This window comes from Coturnix japonica, chromosome 15 (assembly GCF_001577835.2).
Source record: "Coturnix japonica isolate 7356 chromosome 15, Coturnix japonica 2.1, whole genome shotgun sequence".
Lineage (NCBI taxonomy): Eukaryota > Metazoa > Chordata > Aves > Galliformes > Phasianidae > Coturnix > Coturnix japonica.
In genome coordinates this window covers 10802981-10827622 of record NC_029530.1, presented here as the reverse complement: position 1 = coordinate 10827622, position 24642 = coordinate 10802981, and the positions used below count along the sequence as shown (strand labels likewise).

General features: G+C 42.0%; 1 long non-coding RNA gene across 1 annotated transcript; it reads right to left on the bottom strand.

The window, feature by feature from the left end:
• Positions 1 to 12350: 12350 nt before the first annotated feature.
• LOC107321204 lies at positions 12351 to 23716 on the bottom strand. Its single transcript, XR_001558491.2, has 4 exons — positions 23230 to 23716; positions 17816 to 18056; positions 16295 to 16370; positions 12351 to 16038 (listed from the first exon to the last, which is right to left on the bottom strand). It is a non-coding gene; the product is annotated as an uncharacterized LOC107321204 (long non-coding RNA).
• Positions 23717 to 24642: the final 926 nt, after the last annotated feature.

Genomic DNA, 24642 nt, shown 5'->3' with positions numbered 1-24642 from the left:
ATCCGTCAAATCTCCTTTTTCAAGCTCTGTGGGAACAGTTAGGAACTATCTCCTCAGAGGTGCCTGCCCTGCCACTTGGATTTCATCCTCCTCTGGAGGAGATGGCTGCCAGCAGCCAGAAGGCTGACCCATGCAGTGCAGGCACAACAGCAACGCTGCTACTGCCAGTGCCCCTGGAGTGGATGAGTCCTCATGAAAACCTCTTAGGATATCCGCTGATCCTTTGAAGGAGTCGGAGAGGGCTACTCTTATCCTGGGATGAAAGGAGAATGTGAAAAGCACAAGGAGGAAGACAAGGGAGTAGGAATTCTGAAATCCTTCCAATCAGATACAAGCACCTTGTTCCAAACTGAACCAGGACACAAATCAAGCTGCTCCATGGGACAATGGGGTCTTAGAGGATTTCAAGGACACAAGACCTACAAGTACATTTAACTTTTCATGCATATCAATATTTCAACTCTCTACTGCTATGATCCTTAGCTAATATGATGCAAAACATTTAAATGGGACCAAATCAAGAAAGGAATCAATTACATTGCTACAACAAACGTAAATGAAGCCATGTACACCACCAATAGATTTGGGCCTTGTAAAGTTCCTTTTATTCCCCCAGGGAACTTGCAGCCTTAAAAAACATGCATCTTCCCTTTTCAGTGGGGACTATCAGATGGTGTTTGTCTTATATTAATGCTCACAGCCTTTGCAGATGGCAGTGAATTGCCAGGCAGTCTAATTCATTGTAGATGCTGTCCCATGAAACTAGAGAACACAGCCTATATGCAGTTTGATTGTGCAGATCTAGGTCAGCATCCTGCATCCTGACAAATGTCAGATGAGAACACTTATTTCTCCTTTCACACTTGTCATCAGCCAGGCTGGTTATCAGCCCCATTTGCAGTTGTGGAATGAGGCCCAAAGCCGCAAAGTGACTTGGCTCAGGCCACTTTGCAAGCCAGTGCCTCTGGGAATCAAGCCCATGGAAGCAGCCTCCAGGTCCTCGATGCCACCACCCAAAGCACTAACTCACAGTGCAGCTGGGAAGTTATACACAACGGAGAGCCAATAAATGCCATTGTAGAGATTGCACTTAGATGTCTTAATCATCTACCTGATGAATATACCACCATGTTTCTGATGGCCTGTATAGCTTTCCTTATGATAACATGCAAGACTAGAATTTAGGGCAACACCTACTGTGTCCCAACATGCTGCATACTCCTTCTTTGCTCACTAGCCAGAAGGTTTTGGATCCTTTTCTTAAAGCCCTGCAGAATGGGGCAGGAATCTCACAGAACAACCTTTCGTGCTCTATTTCATCAAAGCCACTGTATACAAGCACAGGGACAAACACAAGATTAGACATACAAAATCAATGGAACATTTCACCATCCAAAAAAAGGTCTCTGTCACTGTGATTGAATAGCTTCTGTTCCTGCTTCTGATGTCTCATGTCAGGAGGGGTAGATGAGAAAGGGCCACGTGGCAGAAACAGCTTCACAAAATAGAGTCTGGTAACTGGCGACCAGACAGCTCCGTATCAGATACATCCACAAGGAACAAGAGGTTCTCAAGAACCAGACAGCAACTGTTAGACTTTTAAGAGTGAAATTTGGCTGTTTGTCCAAAAATATTTGCTATCTGGACATCAGCAATTTTTATTTCTATTTTGGAGATTTTGTTGAATTCCACTAAATTGCTTTCATTCTCTGCATGAAACTTTCCATCTACTCGGTGTTTCAGTTATTTTTTTCCATCTCTTCTAAACACTTTTTCCATTTTTGTGGATTTCTAAGTAATTTAGTGCTGATATATTTTGAGTGAATTTAGAACGGAAAAAAATCCTGTTATAAGGAAGAAAATAATCTTTTTTAAGCTATTGTTTCATTATAAAAATGAACTTTTCCCCCCCTTTTTAATGGAAAACCATCAGTAAAATGTGACCAAATAAAAGATCTTTGATGATCGATGGTGTTTGACTTCACCACAACTGCTATCACACAAAGCCATACTAGAGTTTTGGGATTTAGTTCCCAAGAAAGCTACTCGTAGAAGATGGGAATATGTTATTGGAACTTCTACCTAAAGAAGGTTCCAGATTTCTGAATGGGAATGGCCAGAAGACCAAAGTGAAACAAGTGGACTTCAAATCCAATCTAGGTGTCTTTCAAAAACACAAAGCCTAACTACTACCCAGGAGTTCCAACCAGGCAGCCGGGCTGTTTTTAAATGTGATGATGCTTATGAGCTAGCATAGGTCCTTAGGACACAACATACTTCTGCTCCTGAAATATCCCAGCTGTTTCTCCTGAGAGTCAAAGCATCCTTTGGGCTTTTGACCTTAACACTGCAAGACAGAGCAGACCCAAACAGAGCTGGTGAAACAGCATGAGAAGAGACCCTTATGTGAAACCCGACCAGGGCAAAGCACAAAACCCAAAGAGAGACAAGCCCAGGAGAACAAGGAGCACAAAAAGCCATAATTTAGGTTTCTCACCAAGATGACAGCTCTCCAAAGGCACACTCAGATGGCATAGCTTACTGGGATATCACCCTGCCTCCAGGCTGGCTGTAACCTGCCTCTTTCTTTCACTTGCTGTATGCTTTTGCTGCTTCTCTCCCCTCTTTGGCTCTGCAGAGTTCAGAGATGAATTAAGCACAGCTTCTAGGAATTTTTTTAGCTTTTAATTTTAGGATAGCCTTTTCCCTTCCTTCATGCTCTCCTCACCCTGCCATCAGCTGCCCCCAGATTGCTCCTTGGCACTTCATACTTCCCGCTTTCTCTTCCAAGCCCTCTCTTCCAAGTAGCATCCTCCCCCCAGTCCTGCTGCCTGCTGTGGCAGCATTCCCGCATCAAGAAGATAATAAATACATCAAGCCTGTCAGAGTCGTGTTGTTTTGGCTGGGAGAGGTGCCCCCCTGCTGGGTGAGATCACTTCCCACTGCGATGTATGGCTTTCCCCACACTGACAGCTCTCCAACAGGGAGTAATCAGTGTCCAACTGAGAGGAGCAGTCAGCTAACACTGCTAAATGGAACTTTGGACTGATGAGGGCAACGACAAAGAGAAAGGAGCATTGCAGCCTCTCTCTTGCTGGTGTAGTGTGCCGACAGAAAGACAAACTGGATCTCCTTGCTGGCCCTGCCAGTGATTTCACAGGCAGGAGGTGGCAAACAGAAACAAGGAAACTGATATTGCTGCTTGAGTCTTAGGGCAAGTGTCATCCTTAATCTTACAAGAACACCTGTGGCTTTTAGAGTGAAAATGTTGTAGTTAATGTGAAATTAAGAGAGGAAGGATGTCAAGAAAGAAGGACTGCCAGAACACCTGTGCTTAGTGAAGGCCAGGCTCCCAGTCCTCTCCACAGCAAGTGCTCTGGCAAGGGCCAGCTCTGAGCTGTGCTCCTTGCACAGGGCAGATTTCTGGGACAGGGGCTGGCAGGAAAGTAAAATTCATTTGAGAAATGCATTTCCCATGGGGAAAAAATAAAAATAATTTAAAAAAATATTAATTTGACTTCTTTGCATTTTGCAGATGTTTAGGATGTTCAGCACCGAGACACTTGGGCACAGGCAGCAGGTTTCTCACCTGCAGTTCACCAGCTCACTTCAGAAACCTGTTAACATTGTGCTGTCATTTTTTATTAAGCCAGGTGAATTAGCTTTGTAACTTTGGCTTATTTATTTATATTAAAAAATACAGAAGAGCAAAATGGCCACTGAGACACTGTGACCAGACTATCCGATATTAAAATGAGTCATCTGGAGTTTTTCTACTTCTATACCAGACTATTCAAAGACACTTAAGGGAATCAATTGCCTGTATCCCATTAAAACCCTCTGTGTATGTGGTTCATGAAGCTCTGAGCCCCTTTCCCACACCCACAGCCTCCATCCCTCACCTCTACAGTCACTCCAGTCCATTATTCTTGAGGCTGATTTGTGAACAACATGTTCACTTTCCGTATGGCCTAATGAAGATGTTCCTGCCCCTGAATATTAGATCTGCTGCACACTTAATGGAAAAAAATAGCTATTATTATCATAGATGGTTCAGATGAGTTTCTTGGCAGTGAGGGTGGTAGAGTTATGTGGACAATCAAACAAGCCAGAGATTATTGCCAATGCATTTTTGAGGAAATCATTGCTGTTTAAACTCCAATCACAACAATACCTCATTTAAAAGCATAAAAGCTTTCACTCAGCAGACCTACCTTTATTCTTTTTCTTTTTCTTTTTTTTTTAATAGCAAGCCAATTAAATAAATCTCATGGCACTTAACCATCATTTACCCAACAGTCAGAAAATGGATTCAATGCCTTCACATTAGATTCTGATATTAAAGCAGGAACTGAATAAGTATGAGCAGGTGATAGAAGATCTTTGAGGACTGTGTGCAGAAAAACATGCACAGCATAATTTCTTTTGCAGGGGACAGGAGGGCCAATTATTATATTAATCATATATAAACCACAGTTTTAGCACATAATATATAGTGTTTCATAGATTTCAGCTTTCTTGGGTGAATGAGAAAGCTGCTCCTTCTTTTATAAACCAAAAACTCAAGTACAGTGCTGATGATGCCATCCTGAAATTCTACATCTGAACCAGAAATTGAATCAGGATATGGTGAAGTTGTTCAACACCATAACCTTTTTACAATAACTGACGCAAGCTCCGTTTTGTTAGCATTTCCATTAGAACTGATACATGGAACCTTGAAGGTAAACGTGGATTAAAACTCAGGAGGTCAATAAGTTTGGGATCTATTGTATGTTTGCTGGCATCTTGGGAATATTGCTTTATCTTAAAATACAGCCTCAAAACTAACACAGAAGCAACTGACCCTGAACTGGCATGAACACCAGCCACTGACAGATTATGGGGCTTTTATTACCTTTATCACTGGCTTTATCACTTCTCCCTCGTTAGGCTCCTCATGAGTAGAGTATGTCCTTCTGGTACCATTCTTCAGAACCTGATGCTAAATAACTCCTAAATTTATGATCTTCAGCCAACTGTCATCTACCAGCGTCTGTAATGGGAGACTTTCTCCCTCTCAGGTAAAAACAGCAACAGTACATAATCCCTGTTTTCTGATAAGTGTTCAAATTTGAGGCAGGTTACTAAATATTCCCAAACCTATGTTAAATTTCATGGTCACCTTTACAATACTGTGTTCAGGAAATAAATAAATAAATAAAATAACAGTGAATTGAAGGGAAGGTTCACAGGTTGATCCAGTCTTACCCCAGATGCTAAATAACTGACAACTACACAGACAGCTAATTGCTTCATGATCCCTGAAAACTTAGTTTTTAAAGAGTTCCCATAGTTACTTTTTATGTAAGTGGACGTTTGTTTTTGCCTCCCTCCCTGCCCTCGTTTTTGAGAGAAAACTATACCTTCATGCTGCAAAGACAGTGTGGGTTGGAAAGAGTTAAAACCTCATCTTCCACTCCTCCCTCTTTATAGTTTTAATTGGTTGTTCTGATGACCTGACCACCTCTTTGATACACATCAAATGCCGACCTGTGAAATATGGAGCATGTCAGGCTGCCGAACAAGGGTCAACCTGATTGTCAATAAGGCCATCTATCAGAGCTTCTGGCATTGTAGATCCAATCCAGACCCAAAGTCCCAGCTGGAAAAGAAGTAGCCTCCTGGTGATAACATCGTGTGCAATGCAGGCCCGACAGCTGGCACCAGGGTCACTGGCCCAGAGGCCAGAAGGCGGAAAACTTCAAACTGGAAAAAGGTAACAGTGAGCAAAGAACAGAACCTCCAAACCAACAAAAAGCAACTCTCTCAGCCAACCCAACAGTGGCTCCAAATTAATGCAGCCCTGTGAGGTGAGATAGACAGGAGGACATACCGGGAGTCAAGCAAGGCAGTAGGGATACAGCACAAATTGTGGCTCATTCCTACTGCCCCTATGCTTCTCTTCCTGATCTCACAGGCAGGGAGGGGTGATAGCACTACAAACCAATACTACGGTTGCACAAATATGCCCTCCCACCTCCTCACCCTCATTCATCTCATAGTGAATACCTGGGTGCCCTGGTGGACAACAGGTTGGCCATGAGCCACCCATAAAACCAACCATAATTCTTACTGGAGATTCTTTGGGACTGCACAACTGAGCTTTCTCACCTGTTCTACCAAGGAAGGAGGAAGCAAGAATTCATGAAATTCCTGCTTACCATGTGCTTCCAGGGTGTGAGGGCTGCACTGTCTCTAGCAGTGACTTATTTTTCTCCAGACAGTCATTATCCTTACATTCATTTAAGATACTCTACTTAGGGATGGGATGTAGAGCAGGGCTGATAATCCAAATGATTCTGCAAAGAGAAGTAGCCCTAAGCTGGATTTCCAGGTGCTCATCTGAAACACGTGACCATAGAACAGGCACTGGGGAAAGGAGGACCCTCTTGCAAACTGGAGGAAAGACTACTTCCAATGAGAAATGAAATGATATAGAAAGGCCTGAAGCCACTGTTCATCTTAAGCATTTTTCTGGTTCCATCAGGGCTTGGCCTGCTGTGAAGGGGTAAAGCCTGTATCTTCAATAGATTCAGAGTACAACGGTAGATAGAAAGACAGAGTGCCCCACTCAACTCAGTACATATCACACAAGCAGTACACACCCCTCTGTACACCAACATGCCCACTCATATTTTCAACCCACAGAAACACAGAAGTGTACGCACTATTTTGAAAAGCAGATGCCCCAGAATAAGGATAATGCCAGAAAGCAGCACTTGGCTTGGTGTACCACACATACACCCCTAATATCCTCTTGTCCTCGTTGCCCCAGTGTTGCTCTGAAGACCAAGCACTCCCCTTTGAAGTGCTCCAAACCAACTGCTCCAGCTGCCATGTGCTGGTTTCGCACCCTGTGGCTTCCCACCCAACACCTTCTCGTGTGGCTGCTCACGTCTCATGGCTCTCAGCCCAATGTGGTGCAAATATTTGCTGCTCCCTGGGAGGAACACAGTGCACTGGCCGCCAGGGGCAGGTTGTCTGCATATTTATTCTGGAATAGCAAACAACACGGGGAGCAAAGAAGGGAAAAAGCCAGATAAGATAAAAGCACGTTACCGAGTCTAACAACATATAATCAACAAAGGACCACAGAGAAACGTTATCTGCAAAGACCAGCAAACCCAGTAGCAACTGACTCTAGCAGGACCCCTTTAACAGGTTGGATCACTCAGATGACTGGCAATACAAAGCAATTTATCTCTTGGACCACCCAATCTCAGGTTATTGTGAACCACTGTTTGTGTTTCATGATTTACATGAAAATATGCTGCAACAAGCACCTACATAATACAAAGCAGAAGACTTCCCCACACATTATAGGATAATGATTCCATAGCAAGCCATAGCGTAATTCCTTCCTGAAGAGTGGTGTGGAATACTGCAGTAGTTAATTTCCAGTATGGTATGGGACTGGATGTTTCTTCCATGAAATAGATTCACCCAGTTATGAAGGTTTCCTCTGTCATTTTAAAAATAATACTTGTTGAAGTCTTAATTCATGTACGTGATATATATATAAAATGAAACAAAATGTACTTGTTATATAAACTGCACAATGATGAGTCCACAGGGGGAAAATAGGGAGGTTCTAGGAGAACCACATGTGAAAACCATATGGAAGGGTGTTCCACCAGCTTGGAACCAGATGGAAGAAAACATTGTCCCTGGACACTGTACAGAGTCCTACTGATAACACATGATAAATCATTCACTGAGTGTAAGCAGGAGAGTGAACATCACCACATACCAGCCTGTGCAGGGACAACAGGACCAAGATCTGGAGAACAGGAGAGAAAAGGACAGCGCTTCATGCTCAGATGCTACCCTTTGTGTAGATCTAATTGAAGCTACTATCAACAGGCACAGACAGAATAAAACAAAACAAAACAAAACAAAACGAAAAAAGTACAGCAGCAGTGTTTGAATGCACCAGAAAACCAGTAAAAGTACTGATTTTGCAATAACTGGAAACTGAACATCACGGATACTGGAAAATTGGCAAGATATTCGCCCCTATAAAAAGCACACAAATTTAGTCCTGTACCAACTTCTGTTTGTGACCTTTGATAAGTCATTTAAGGTCCTCCAAAGTCAAAGGACATCCTTCCGTTCACTCCAAACCCTGCTCACTGGCTGCTTTCATGCTTCATTTCCCAGAGAGGAAGAAATCTCTTCTATGCTCCTGTATGTTTGAATTGAGGATTCCCAGGCAGGACAACTGCTCCTGACATAAGAGGAATCCAGATTTGACTAGGTCTGATGAGAGGACAGCAAAAGACATAGTAGTGAGTCTCAGGGAGAGCCTAGATAGAAGGAGGCTGTGCCTCACATTCAATAATTCATTCATAGTCATGAGTATAGAAAAGCACAGATTTCTGCAGTGGTTCTGCTAGAGCTGAATGGGCCATTACACAGACATGGAACTGCAGATTTCAGACTAACAATTAGTTAAAGCTTTACATTCATCCCAACTATCAAATTCTGGTTATTGGCCTGGAAGGATCACTCCTGGCAGTGACTCCTCTTCTCTTGCCAGTCTTTTCATTTCTCCTTTCACAGGTAATTTTCCTATCATGATAGAAGGGAGCCTATTCTAAACACGACTATTTTGTGCTTTCAGTAGTTGCCACTTGCAAAGTATCTGTATAGACACAAAATGACTTCCTGCCCTAAAAAGGGCCTGAAATATCTCTTCCAAGTGCAGTGGTTTTCGTTGTATTTTTTTTTTTTAATGGTACAAGCCTGTGAAACAGACCCAGGAGCAGGATGAGATGTTTTGCACAGAGACATGAAGACAAGGAAACTGATCAGGACACATGTATGCAGGACCACCAAGGATGACCCTAAACTAGACCACCCAGTCACTTCATTGGCCCCATTTTGAGGAGCCAGAATCTCAGAGCTCAAAAGGGTGTCCTCACCCGGGTTTCTTGGCCTGTTTTTTAGACCATTGCATATTTCCAGTCACTTCCTGCTGCTGACCTCCTTGAGTAAATCACCCTCGTCAGCCTCCCTCCCTCCTGGCAACATCCTGTTCCTTACCCTCCCACTCACAATTCCAAGGTTTGATATCAATCTTAAATAAATGCCTCTCTAGACTTAGCTGCATTCCCTAAGCCACCTTATCTCCTGCCTCTCCAGAATGGCTGCAGTTCAAGAAGCATGTACAGAAGCCTCTGATGCCTTTTTAATTTCAATTGTTCCCTAGTGTCCTCTTTCTTCCAGTTTTTTTCTTACAAAGAAGTAAATTATCTTCAGGAGAATGTAAACTGCAATATACACGTGTGCTTCTTGTTACTTGGAAAGCAAAAAAGAAATGAAAGCCCCAGAAAAAATACATATTTCTGTATGAAATACAGTGAGAAGAGAATCTGTGAGATAGGTTCTGACCCACCATCTCCCTCCTCTAGCTTCTCTCACTTCATGGTTTGGGCAAGAGGAAGCTTGTCAATATATCTACCCATCAAACTCCTTTTCCATTTACCCTCAAAACTTTATGCTCAGTGCCTTCCAGGTTGTAATCCTTTTCATAAGTGGAAGACGCTCAAAAGCAATGAAGTTTGCCTGCTTACATTTTACTTTTACATGGTTAAATGTGGTATTGCTTCTTACATGCTCACCTACAATTCATTTTACTTTTCCCTACACTCAGCCATCCTTGCCTTTTCAAACTACCAAAATGCTCCTGACCAGCTACACAGAATGTGTTTCATTGAGGATCTGTTTCTCCCTTGAGAGAAATTCCTTGAGTCTCCCCGGACCCACATCTCTCTCTTTCTCACTTTATATTACTTATTTATTTTTAATGTAGAGTAATCAAATAATTCATTAGCAGTTCACTTGATTAATGAGCCAGCGACCATGCAGCCACGAATGAGCAGACTTCCAAGTCAGAGAAAAAGCTGGAGAATGAGCAAAGCATATATGTTTTAGTCAGAAAAACAAAATAGGTGAATAAGATGGCACGGCAGGCTCCTAAAATGCCCTTAAAGTAATCTTATTCCAGTGCACACATCCCTCAGACGCCCTCCCTCTCCTTATCATTTAACTCACTCAACCATGTCACTGACATATGTACTTAGCAGCAGTTATCGTCAGTGGCACATAAATAAATGGCAGGTATCAAAGAATCAAGGTCGTCAACTCATCATGAATATTTCAGAGAGAAGCAACATGAAAAGCTCGAGTGTCCCAGCATCTCACATTTCCAACAGAAGGAAAAAAATACAAACCACATGCAGCCAGGCATGCGCACGCACACACACACACACACACACACACACACACACTGGGTCTGCTGGCTTGGCCATCACATGCATGTAGTTCATTTCAAGGCAATACCACATATGTTACAAGACAATCTGTCACATTTTAAAAATATATAAATATATATTGTACATCTCCTCTGTATAATGTGCAAACTCTAAGTGGCTGGCAAGAGGGCAGTGGTGATTTAATGTAAGAAAACTGCACTTTGCTGAAGGGGCTATGGACTAGATAGCTTGGGCTGTAACAAGAAGCCTCTTTGACAAAGGCACAGAGTGGCATCTTTTCACACAATTATATGTGGGTCACATTAACCTCTGCTGTGCAGGATTCCCTTGAGCTGCTTCTGTCTGCACATCACTGCAAAAAATGAAAACAGCAATTCCTCTCTCCCTCTCTTTTTGCCCTCTCATAGGGCAGTGCAGCAAAGTGATGGAGAGGGAGAAGGGCTCCCAGCTTGTCACAGCAAACAGGTCAGAAAGGGAAAAAGCTTCCTGCTGAATGCAGGGGCAAACTCCACTTTCATTAATCAGATGTGTTAATCAGTGGGCAGATTTGAGATCTCGAGCTGTTTAGAGCACAGCGATATTTGGATATACAGTTACATATATCTGGAGACATTTTAAGTTTCACTTTCAGCACATATGTCAGATGCTGCTGGGAAACTCTTTGAATTCTGTTCTGTGAATGGAGAGATGGATGGATGGAGGCAGGAAAGGCATTATTTCCACAGGCTTTGGAGGTACAAATTTTTTCCTATCAAGTTCAACTCAAATCTGCAAAGAGAAATTTCAGCAGAGCCCTCAGGATTTATTAAACAAAGCAGAAGTTTCTTTCACAAAATCATTTGTCTATTCCACTGTTTTTGTTGTTGTGGTTTTTTTTCCCTTCTGTTTGTTTTGCTTTTCATTTCATCTGCAGGGTTTTTATTTATGTACCAGACAAACAGTGGGAGCATTCAAGGAACTTAGTTTCCCATCTTCTTGATGGGAAACTTGAAATTTTATTATTATTATTATTATTATTATTATTATTATTATTATTATTATTATTATTATTATTTTCAGGCACCTCACCCTTTTCTTCAGGTTACCTATGGATCTAGATAGCTTGATGTGGCATATAGCAGATGATGCTTATGTATGGATTTAAATGACAAGTTCTTCCAGATCTGGGAAAGTCACCATGGAATTCTGCTTTTGCTCATATTGAAATGAGACCTCAAGAATACATTTCTTGCAGTGACAGCTGGTTCTAACACTGTCATTCAACTCCAATTGCATTGTTAATACCCCTGTTTTCGTTACCATTGTCTTGTGGGGTTTTGAACCTGCAGAACACAAGAAACTGGAAAACTCTCAGAAGATGGCTGGAAACTGAGATAAGGACACAAATTGGAAGTGCCTGCCAAAGCACCTAACAGTGAGATTTAAGACTAACAATTTTAAAGGCATTTGAACATTTTTCACATGTTGCAATCAGTGCCAGATCATGGTCTGATTTTATATACAGTACATGGTGGCACTACAAGAATCAGTCATTACCACTCACCTTTCACCCTCTGTTGTTCATTTCCACTCCATGCCAAAGAGCTCTTTCCACTCACTGGTGCCAATAAAACTGTCTGCATGACCAGGCACTGAACCAGACTGAGCAACTTTTCCTGCTTTAAACAAACATACCAGATTTTTTTTTTTTTTTCTTTTTTTCTGTTTCTGGTCAGGTTGGCTCACTCCTCCCATCTGGTTCCCAACCACATGAGTCCTTGTGCCAGCAAAGCAGAGCAAATGAGGGGCCAGGAGACAGCAACATCTTAAACCAATGTTACCACCAAGCAATCTGCAAGATCAAACCACAGGCTAAATCTCAGCAAGGAGCTTTTTGGGTTCAGAGTGAACATCTCTATTAAGATGAATTAAGCACTTTACAGTGTTCAGAAATGCAATTTCAAACGTAGCTAAAATCTTTATTTTCAGCACTCTGACCTGAAACAGAAACGGCCTGAAAGAATCCAGGTAGGAAGACCATTAATTCTGGGTTTCTGTAGATGAGGTTTTTTGTGCAACCATTATGTTTAATTGAAAAGCATAGCCCTGCATGGCAGTCACTGCCACCGTGACTCCACTGTACTGCAGAGATACCAGAACTACCTTAACATCAGCTAGTGCAGGTCCTGATAACCATCTAGTCTCAACAGAACAGGCTCAGCATGGACCAATTTGTCCTGACAAGATTATTTGCAAATTAGGTGAGGAGGTCAGACAGCAGCCCTATAACCATGTTAAAATGGAGTGAACGCTCGCTCCAAATTTATGCCTTACCTTTTAAATGTTTCTCATGGGGCACTCACTTCATGTACCCCCCTCACTGACAAGTTCTGTCTCCTCCCAGGCCTTGTTTCAGCTCAGAAAGCATTTAAATGCTCTCAGTCTGATACTGCAGGTATGTAGTGATGCAAGTCACGATTCTTAGTGGAAGGTGTCTGGGGAGACTCCTTCCTGTGCAATGATGTTAAACCACACAGAAACAAGATCACTGGAATTAAACATGTAAGACGAGGGAGATTGGGAGTGGGTTTTGCAGAGAACTACAAAGAGAGGGGGGGGTTTGGGGAGAAAGCATTTAGATGTTTCCTTGTGCAAGATGCAAGGGCCTGTCCCATCTGGAGGGCTAAATGAGTCAGATGATATTACTGTGAGAACAGTTTTGGATCACAATCAGAGCATCTTCCTCTATTATGCTTTGCAAAGGGTCTATTTTGTCATGAGGAGACATGAGCTGTTTGTCAGTGAAATGAGCACAGTACTGTGGGATTTCCCACACAAAATGATTCAAAGCCCACGGACTCGCATGAACCCATGCAGATGTCTCAATGGTTTGTCCTGACACATGGCATGAACATGCTGAAATGACAGAATGAGCTGGAAGAGGGCTTGTTGTTAATTCTCAACACTGTGGGCTATTTGGAAAAGACATTTCTGGACTTTTATGCCTAATTTTTGGAAGGAAACTATTCTTTTAGTCTGAGAAGCACTAACTGTGAAAATAAAACAAAACCACAAGCTATAAGGGTAACATCTTTCTAATCTTGTGTGTAGAAATGGTGTCTGACTACTCACACCTGTCCCATTGTAGTCACATCCTACATGTCAATATATATAGATAGGCTGGACACAAAAGCAGACATGCAGACTAGATTGATTGGAAAACTGGTGAGACCTTCCAGCAAAGTCACAAGTGAAAGAAGATGCAAGAATTACTTAAAACAAGAATAAGAAATGTCATGCTGGGTCAGACCAAAAATCAACCTAGCTCAGTACCTGATCGCCACTAGAAGGCAGGTGACACACTCACAGGAGAAAACAAAAGATAAGTGCTCACAGGACTTCCCTTTCCCATACCTAGCTGCTTAAGTCTGCTTAAAGACCCCCCCTACATCAAGCGGCTGGCAGTGCTACCCTCTATTTACACATCCAAATGTTCTCTTAACATACAAGTTCCTTTGGCCATCATATTTACTTTGCAATGACTTCTGCAATTTATTTAGCCACTAATGTCACAAATTATTTCCTTCTATTTGTTTTAAACTTATTACCTGAAGGGTTCTTCTGGTCCTCTTGATTCCAAAACCTCCTTATGAGAGCTGCTCAGGAAATTTTCCAGTACAGTTTCATTGGCAAAGGTCAATTAAGTTTAACTGAAATTTCTCACAAAAAGAAAGTAAGGAGTTTAAAAAAGAGAATATTCTCAGTTCTTTGATGGACTTTCTTTTGTCTCTCCATTCTATACCTTTATTTTCAGGATTACCACGTGTAATGTAGGGTACCCAAGGTTAATTACATGCTACTCACAGTTATTTTATCAGGTATGCAAATCCGAACAATTATATTGCAGTATGGAAGACTCTCATTCTAGTCTATGGTACAAACAATGTAGAGAAGAGTTGAGCTTTGATCTATCTCACAGCCACGTGCCATAAGGACTGGCTTGTTCTAGAGCAATTTAACTTATTTTTCTTATTTTGAATGACCACAGGTCTATCCTGAAATAGAATAGATATGAAAATACTTTCACTTTCCCAGCTCTGTTCTGTGGGCATTTCCTGTTCTGTTTTTCTACCTTGAACTTCCTAGTTAAATGTGCTTCAACTGTGTATCAGAAGTTTCCTTTCATACTACCCTGAAGTGATTCACTAAACTGGAAATTGGGTAAATAAAGCATACAAATATCTGCAATGCAAACACTTAAACTCTGTAAAAGAAATCCCACCTTCTATCTTTTATAAGACTCCTTGTGGTTGCAGCTTAACATCATGCACTCTAACTAGTTCCTTGTCATGCTGGATGTTTTAACAACAGTGAATACTTTCAAAATCCTTAGTTTCAATGGTACTGCCTTCTCCTGGCTTTCCTTCTTTTCTTGTTCCTTTTGAGCAGCCTTGTTTTCCACCAATCACTTCAGCTGCTATCTGACAAACTTATTACCCAGCATTCCTACTAACCAAGTCCTCTTGTCCCAGAATAAAACTGAAGCCTGTTAGGACTGAGTTATAACCCTTAGAATCATTTTACAAGCTTTTTAGGTAAAGCATTGAATTGGTTTCAGTCTGAAAAAATACCATGTATGAAGAGGTATCCCCACCATAAGGTGACATAATGCAGATGTCACACTGACTTGACATTGACTTTGCAGCAGTTTACAGAGAAGAAGAAACTTCCCCTTGATTAGGCAACACTCAGGACCTCTCCTACCTCACTGAGCACTCAGAAGCTCCCCGTCCCACTTACCTCTCCTTAGACAAAATGAAATGTTGCCCCTTAAGCATCATTCATCAAAGCCATGTCCCACAGCCATTTGTTCAGGGGATTTCAGTAGGTACTAAAATCCAAAGATTCAAAGCTTAGACACTGCTTTATTGCAGCCTGGGTGGACAAAAATGTGTCAGGAAGACTTTCACAGACACGTGGCACAGGGATCATTCAGTCTCTAAAAGGGAGTGTAAAGGTGTGTCAAAGCTATGAGATACTGCAAACCAGGTTCTCACCTCCAACACTGATGACACTAAAAAGGAGTGTCATCTTTTGGTGTTTTGAGGTAACACTGTGTATTGGAATTGTCCTCACAACAATGGAAACAGCTACAGCTACAACCAATACAAAGCCCTCAACAAGCAACATGCCAGGAGCAGCCAGGAGCACTGCAAGCCTGGTCACACTCCTTTTTCCTATGGCAGCATCTCCCAGCCCAGCAGAGGAACAGCAGAGTACTCCCTGTGAAGAGTTATTGTCCAAATCAGAGATCCAGTCCAGACTTCACAGCCAGTAACACAGCACTCAGCTGGGAACCCTTTCTCCCTAGCACTGAAGCACAGAACAGCTCACCCCAGCACAGGACCTCAGCCTCCCTCTTAAAACTCCACAGCTTCTCTGGAATTATTTTTTGGGGCCTGTGGTTTTCAGCAAAGAGGAATTTAAAGAACAAAACCTTGGTTCATTACATCATGGCTCCAGTAATGTCTAGGAACATTTTTACATTTGATAAAATCTCCCCAGATTACCTTTTGAAAGTCTGCGGTCAACTCACATGGTTGGAAGCACAAGAATGATGTAAGTAACCACTGAGTAGCCCATAGATCAGTTCTCTCATGATGCTAGCACAGAAGCTTGGGAGAGGTATCACTCCTTCAAGGGAATGTGGTGATTAGCTGAAGTCAAGAAGCAGCTGTGCCTACGGAGAGACAGGAGGAATGGCCTGGAGTTACCTGTGCTTCTCACTTTGCAAGAATTTGTGGCCCCAGGTTGCTTGCAGTGCTGATTCTCTGCACTAATACTGCTCATCTTTATCTACCCCTCTGTGTCTCAGTTTCCTCTGGATATGTTGTCCCATCTCCCATCTGTGGTTTGGAAGCTCTGTGGGGAAGGTGGTAAAAGACCTATCTTTCACTGTGAGTTTGCGACACATGAGACTTTGCTCTCAGTCCTACCTTTAGGTGAAGACTCAAATCTGAAGTCTGAATATAAAGCAGATGGTCAGAGGGCTTCTCTTCCAGCCATTTCAACCTGCACAAAAATGGCAGAGAAAACAGGGAGATGAGCAATGCCAAGCTATGCAGGGAAAACCTGAGGTAAACTTTTCCAACAAACTAATTACTTTAAAGGAAATCTCTATTTCATACTTGTGTATTATGCCTTCAGGAGAAAAAACACTTTCGCAATCTATTATTTTCAGGATAAGCCCTGTGCTTTAGTGGGTACTGTAGTTTGCCTTTCAGCCACAAAGCATGAACCTTCAATCTTCAAGTAAGGCCACGTAAGTACAATTTGTATAGTTAACAATGGAAAGATGGGTGGGAATCATCTTAAAATTCTGACCTCAGGTGACTTCTCTGATGTCAGAAAGTCAGAGACAAATTGAGACACAATAACCAAGAATGCTGATTTCCAGACTGTACTTGCAACCACTAATTCATGTTGCTTCTCATCAAAGTAATGTCACCGTAAGACCTTTATTCAACAGAGAAACCAGAAAATGACAGCAACCCTTCATTGTGATTGGCCCCTAAGCTTCCCTTGTCACACCATTGTTAGTTAGCTGGATGGTGTTACTTCAGTTGGGGTATTCCATTCACAAGTGCATTTGGATGGCTATTTCCAAGATAAATCTCAAAAGAAGACTGAAATGTTTCTCTTAATTAGGTGACTCATCCAATTTGCCTACTTTCTATTATGGACTTAAGGCTTTTATTTTTGCTTTGAAGACTCAAACCTGTTCTTGTTGTAAGCAAGAGTACCTGTCCTAAAAAGCTGACTATCTAGAACAGATACCAAGTAAGGAAAAAAGTATCAGCATTAACAATATTTCCTGCTTTTTATAAACAGAGAAAAGAGCCATGAAATGACTTGCCTAATATCACTCTAGCTGCATCAGAACTCACAGCCCTGGGTAATGACTCAGACAGAGGACCACCTTTCCTCTTGAACAGTAGCTGGAGGTCAAAATGCTAGTAGCCTGGCAAAGGAGAGGATATGTTGTTCACATAGCTGAAGATTTCTGGACATCCTGAGGCTTTGCCAAAAGCCAACCTCCTCCATTCCTTGGCATGAGATCTTTGTCAAAGCATCTAAAGAGAAATGCTCCTCTGGTGGTGTTCCCAGTGGCCCATCTGCAAGCTCCAGTGCTAACTTCCTGGTAGTTGCCTCCTTTTCAAACTGGAATCCAATTTACAAAGCCTTTAATTTTAAACTTTCTCATCACTGACTTAATAAAACTAAATGACAGGTAATGGTCCCAGAAGCCAGGAGCTATTAGATCCTTCTCAACACTAATAAGGGCTGATCAGATGCTTGTGCACTCCTTTTCCAGCTAACAAAAGCCCAGCTCCCCAAGGACTCTGCCACCGTGGGAGAAACAGGAAACCAACCCTCTCACAGGCAAGTGAAGAAGAGCAAGAAAAGAAAGAAGAAAAAAAACGTCAGGAAAAAACAATGTTAATGTGAACACTTACAACTGGAAATGGGCAGCAGGATCACCACAGATAATTCCTGCTCTTTCCCTGGAGTTCATCTGGGGCTCACGTGCTCGCTCCATTTCCCCACCAGGGCACTGGGGGCTCTCAGAGGCACTACAGGCATCCTGGCTACACAGAGGCATGTAGCAAACCGGCTCTGATTTCTGCCCAAAGGCATCAGTGTCATACCGGTCGGGATGTCAGCTTGGGAGAATGTCAAGGCAGCAGTCACGGTGTGCTGTCACAAAGAGAAATAGATATCATTTCAAACACACAGCTCTGGAGAGAGGAGGGAGAAGCAGAAAAGAGAATCCCATCATGCATTTTTAGTGGGGGGAAGAAAAGAGAAAGAGGCTTAACTCTGCTTTGGCCATACTGGAGGAAGCAGAAGGAGAGGATGTACCATATCCTTACAGCCACTGAGCTACTAGAAGGGGATGCTCCAGAGCAAACTCCATTCTTAGCCGTTTTATTCACTTTGTTCCCAAAGGAGCTAGAATTGGCCTCCAAGGATTATTTCCTTCTTTATGGGCATCCTTGGCTAGCAGGAAACTTTGGTATCAGCACAAAGGAGGTGGATATTGACATGGTGGCAATGAATAGCTCCACTGGTCTTCTCTCCTCTTCGACTTACGCCTCCACACACTGGTGATAAAGGAGGCTTAAACCCAACGTCCTTCCTACTTCAATTGTTTTAGTAAGAATCAGGTCTTGTAGCAGGCAGCCTTGGCTTTTAAACTGCATGAAACCCTTCTCCAAAGTAGGACAGCTGTTACAGTCAGATCTTTCCCTGTTACGTGGGCCTTATACAGAGATATCCCACTGCATCTACCACGGAGGTGAATTAGACTGTGCTGTTCCTGTAGCTGTGAAGTTCTCAGGCCTTGTTTTGCAAAGGGGAAACAAGATTTAGGCCTTTTATCCAGGTGTCATAAAGCAGCTGTGTCACAGAAAGGACTGAAAAACAGAACATCCAGATCTCTTTTCATGCTACAGGGCTGCGCTGGGCACCTCCTGTCTCTTACCTTTCCCTTTCTATCAACAGGACTTGGAAAGACAAGTTTTGTTTTTGTTTCACTTCAGTTCAGAATGGCACTAGGTCTGCTGCTAATTGTATTTGCTAGACCACATTTATTTCCTGCTTGGTGGCACTTGTCACCCAGTGCATGCAGCTGGAACACTTCTCTGTTACAGGGGAGGAAGACAGTCTTCACTCCAGTCCCTTTCCCAGAATACACAGTATGTAACCGTATTTTCAAAGCAGAAAACGTTTTTGAAATAAGGCCTTTTTGGGACACAAAAATGCCCCTCAAAGATTTTAAAGGAAAGACAGTGGATTGATTTAAATCTTGAGAGAAACACGACATTCCCCAGACCAGATTATTCCTTCTTCCCCTCACAGTATTCACTTTCTGCCCACATGCACAAAGGGAGCAGTACCAAGGAGTCTCAGGCTTCATCTTTTAAGGCATCCTAGTGGAAGGCTTGGAAACGACACAATGAGCTTATCTTATTACCCCCTGATATCTGTGTAACTTTTTTGATATACAAAGTCTGTATCATAGAAAGCCCTGGAGCCTGCAGTAATATAATTAATGTGATAGGAAAACTTGAACTGGAGCACAGCCAGGATTTTCATCACACTCAAGCCCCACTCAGTAACCACTGGACTTTCCATTCCTCCCTCAGCCACCCACCTTATTTGTCTTTGCTTCCCAGCTCCTCTAAAGCACCTTTTAAACCTTATTGACATGTTTTTTAGCTATAGCAGTATGATAGATCTATGAAGGACTCTCTGTCTGAAGCAAATGCCTTGCTTGCTGTCTCATCTCTACCCTGAATCAAGGCTCTCCTATCCTTGCATATGACACCAACTGCTGTAGCCTTGAAACCTCTCACTTCCCTATTCCCTCCAGATTTTCTTATAGTAGTTCATTTCCCAAGACCCTGCATTATGCTGAATACCCTACACTCTGTACTCTGGATCTCTCTGATAATAAGGTGAGTAGACTGTATATCACAGCTGCAGAAAGAAAGGGGATATATACATGTGGCCTCTTCTAAGCGCAAAACACAGGCCTGGAACCTCTCCCAACATCTGCTCTTAGTCTGGACAAAGGGAATGAAAGATGTTACAAGTTTTGTAGCTTGTGTTAGAAAGATCTCATGAGGAATTGCAATAGCATACTCCTAGCCCATAGGAAATGGGTATGGACAGCCTCTTCGAATGAAGTGTAGCACTGACAGGGATGCTCCATCTTGCAGCACTACCTTTTCCACTGCACCTTTAAGTAGTAAATAGCAAATAACATTTGCATTACTTCTTTCAACACTGCACTGTTGGACAGATGAAAATATCTGTTGCCCATCACAGAAAAGTTTAGTAAAAGATCTTCTCCACATCTACACAACAAATGGACAGAAGAGTGGAGAGAAGCTGGTGTCTAGGATTACACAGTATATATCCACATATGTTTATTATTTCAGGAAAACATAAACTTTTTTTGCTCTATTTCTGTCTTCTGGTCACCAGTGGACTACACCAAGCTGTCACCTTAATCAAGGTGCTGACTGGTGCTTCATCCAAAATCTCCTTCTGTTAGGAGGCATAAGCTACCCCTTAGTTTTGACAATCTGGCTCTGAAGTAACTCAGCTCTTTTCACTCATTAATCTTTTCTGTCCCCTTTATAGGATTTCTGTTCCTTGTTAAAACACAAATGAAACTATCCATGTAATCCTTTTGTATCTCAGCTGAAATGCCCAATAGCCAGGGTTATCCTAGATCTGTAACTGCAAGTTACCTGCCCTCAGTTTTGTTTTCATGGGATTTCACCATTTCAGATACTTTCCTGAGATTTCTCAGCAGTGCCTGTACTGGACCCCTATCAAAAGTGCAGACAAACAACTCACAGGTACTAATCTCATGTCTGAGGTGCACTGAAGTCCCTAGGTAAGAAGAAAACAGAAGCTCTCAACTCCCAATATAGACTTTGCAGATACAAAACCAAAGATAGCAGGATTCCTTTTATGAACACTATTGATATCTAAAATTCAGGCTAGGTATTTCATCTACTACAGAAAATAATGGCTAAAGGGGGCATTTCTGTCTTGAGTAGAGAAGAGCTGAGTTGCTGTCTTGATTCTGCCACCACCTCTTTTTTTAGATGGGGGAAAACTGTTGTGTCTGCAGATGGAACACAACATCTTACTAACTCTCTTCCTCACCCTTCACTCTCTTGTCTACCCAAGCATTGCACAAAAAGAGATGGTGAGGTCTAGGTGCAATGGCTTCAGCCTTACAGGAGGGGAAAAAATAAATTCTAAGAGAGGAAGCGTTGGTCCCAACAAACACAGGACAAAAGATGAGACACTGTAATTTGGACAAAGAATTACACCCACTTCTGTGCCATGGGCCATTTGACTTTAGGATTGGTGTGCAGTATACGCATGAAGCAGCTGGATTCTTGTTTTCCAAGCACAACCCTGAGACTTTTGGAGAGAATATTAGCAGCAGAATCTCACTGGTTCTGATCTCCTTAAACCATTATCTCTTGGAAATCCCCATCCCTTCTCCTCTCCTGAGATTTTACTTCTTGAGTTCCCAGGACCATTTATCAAGGTGTAGATTTCATAGAAGCAGAAGCACGACCAGATGATCTAGCAAAGCAGAGCTTGTAAAAAACAAATTCTCCATGAGCAGAAAACTTGGGATGAGCATGTCCACTTGAAACAGCTCTAAATGTAGATTTTGAGGTGCACCAATGAAGGAAAGCTGGAGGGCCTGCACTGCTTTCCAACTGGTACCTACCCAGACACATACATTACACACACGCATTCTTTTCATTGCTTGTTGTCTTTTCAAAACACAACAGTGTCATTGTTCAGATGGCAACTTCACAGCAAAAGGCAATTGTCACATCCCTCGGCTGGAATTGGCTGCAGTTCAGATTTTCAAGCCCGGAGCAAGGTTTTTTCACTGAAGCTTTTCTTCTGGAAGCATGCTGACAAGCCGAGTGGCTTACCCTCAAATGTGCCAGGCCATAATAAAATCACCAGTCACCCAGGATCTTCTCCAGACCAGACAAAGGTACTGCAAGGGCAGGCGAAACAGATGCCCTGCAAATACCAGAAATCATGCGGTGTTTACTGGGGCTCTCAGCCTTGTTCCTGCCACTCGGCTGGAGCAGCTCCAGGCATTCCGGGTTCACACTGGACTGACTCCAGATTCAACGACAAAGTAATAATTTATGTGCATCTCCACACTACAGTTTTCAAACCTACAATTAAAAGGATACAAGGACATGGTAATTTCCTCACTGAATCAAACCTGTGGGCCCGCTAGTGCAGGATCCTACATTCCCACTGGTAAGTGGGTAGTTGACAGCATAGTTCTCTATGTTCTCTATTTGGCAAACTGGTGCTTTATGAAGGATGAAGAAAGAAACCTGGATAGTCAGTGGAAGAAAATTAAAAGAAATGCTTTGCTGAAACTAACATGGAACTCCTCCTGCAGTATTTTGAGGATATTTGTAAAGGAAGCATGGTTAGGCTGTGTGTACAACTGCTGCTAGCTTGAGAAAAAGAATGAAGTTCCATTTGATAAAGAATTTTGTGCTTTCATTTATCACTTCTGTTTTGCTTTGGAAAAAAACTCAAACAATCTCATTATGCCCTCCATAACTTTGTTTTGGGTCTGCTGAAATATACTGCAAATGTCTTATACTACCAGAATACTACCAGAAAAAAGAAGCGAAAAGCAGAACGTCAGTTGGAAAGAAAAATAACAACTAAATAAAAACAATGGCTTCAACCCAGTCAGGCTCATATTTTACTGTTCCTCTGAAGACAAAACAGAAAAGCAAAACACATAAACAAAGAGTCAAATCAATGTGATTTCCTCAACCATTTTCTTTTTGTCAGTATGTCATTTTCCAACGGAAAACCACACTGGCAAAATGTTACTAATTCTATGTACAAAGTTCCTAGAGAGCATCTCTGCAAGCTGTGATAATTAGGACAAGATTTACAAAAAACTACATGGCTGTGAGGAAATTCAGTAGTTGCACATGGATAATATGAGGCGGTGAGATTCCTACCATTGCTTTCACCTTCAGTTTTCAAGATACTGTCTGAGTACAGCTTCTATTTTACTGTCAGCCAAGAGATGTAGCTTATTAGAGAGGAAATATGTATATCAAATAGCTGCCATGAAAGCTTTGTTCCCATTCTGTCTTCTTTAGCTGTTTTCTCTTAAAAAGTCATTAGACTGAAAGTAAACGTTCACTCTTTATGGACTAAAAACATTGTGTATCCTTAGTTCATCAGCACAAAGAACACAAAACATAATGGATATTTATCTTGTCTAAATGCCAACTAAACTTCTATAAAAGTGACCAGAAATTATTCTTACCAGCTCAGGAGAATCCTTTCTGGGGAAGATATTTTAGTGCTAACAGCTTTGATTATATGAAAAATACTTGCAGAAGTACTTTCTCAAGACATCTTGATAATCCAGCTGCCAATACCAACCAGACAGAGGAATCTGAGAAGGGAAGGAACAAATGCATAAGTGTTTGTGCAAGATGGTGAGCTCCGGGGCAGCTTGAAAAGCAGTGCTGTGCAGCTGCCCTGCCTTAGCAGGAGCTACTCCACAAAATACTACTTCCGCAGTTATTTCCTACCAGTGGCAAGTTATTCCTGGCATACAAGAGCAGTGAATTGCTTCCTGGCCTCACTCTGGCTCAGCTTCTTGGCTGAGCAGAAGTGAGAGACCATCCTCTGTCTCTCTTAACTTTTTTTCCACACAGAAGCTCTTTTAAAGCATTCCCACCTGCTTCTCTGTGTTCAGACAGAAAGCTGAGATAGTATAGATAGATAGCAATATACTTGCTATTCCAGCTCCCTGGGCATAAATACTCTGCTACAGTCAGGCTGGTGGGGCTGCAGTACAGGGAGGTAATAACACATAAACATGTAATTTCCACCTCTTCCAAAATATTTATTCTCATGTTTTCCCAGTCCTTTCGATCCTCTTTGTTTGGTTTGGGTTGTTTATAACTTGGCTGAGAGATACTGACAGCTACTTACCTACACTAACTCAGCCTGTCCATTCCTGTGAATAACCTGGGCAAACCCAATCCAACCCAACGACACGTTCCTTTGCTGGGCTGGGAATGGCTTTCATATATGACTGAAGGCTAGAAAGGTCCTTATCTCCACACTTCAAAGAGCCTCCTCCCATTTGACAACTTTGTGTCTACCCATGGATAATTTGAAAATCTTATTCTCAACGGTTTTAAGCCTTTTGATCTTCATAAAAGCCAGGTCACAGAACATCTTATACCGTATGCCTTGAGGAATGCCATAAAGTCTGAGCCATTGCCACATCCAGGCCTCACTACATCTAATCTCGCAGTATTTATGAGCTCATATTTTCTTTGAAGGGACACAATCTACTTGAAAATCTTGTATTAAAATCACCAATGTCAGCACCAGTGCCTGCATTTTACATTAGTAAAAGGGGAATAAAATTCATAATCGACTCATTTTTCTCCAACCAGTCCAACTTTTAAGACATTTGCATTTACTCTACAGTAACAAAAGCAGATGAGGTAATTTCCAGCCAGCTTCATTCTCGGCAGATGCCAATTCTATGAACATTGTATTGCAAATATTGCAGTGCATATTTTAATGCCAGTAAAGATGATGCCAGCCTGGTATCTTTAAAATACATGCATGAAGCTGTTTTAGAAAATCTTCATAAGGCTGTTATAAATTCAGGATATAAGCTTGCTGATGACGTATACATAAGGAACTTAGAAGA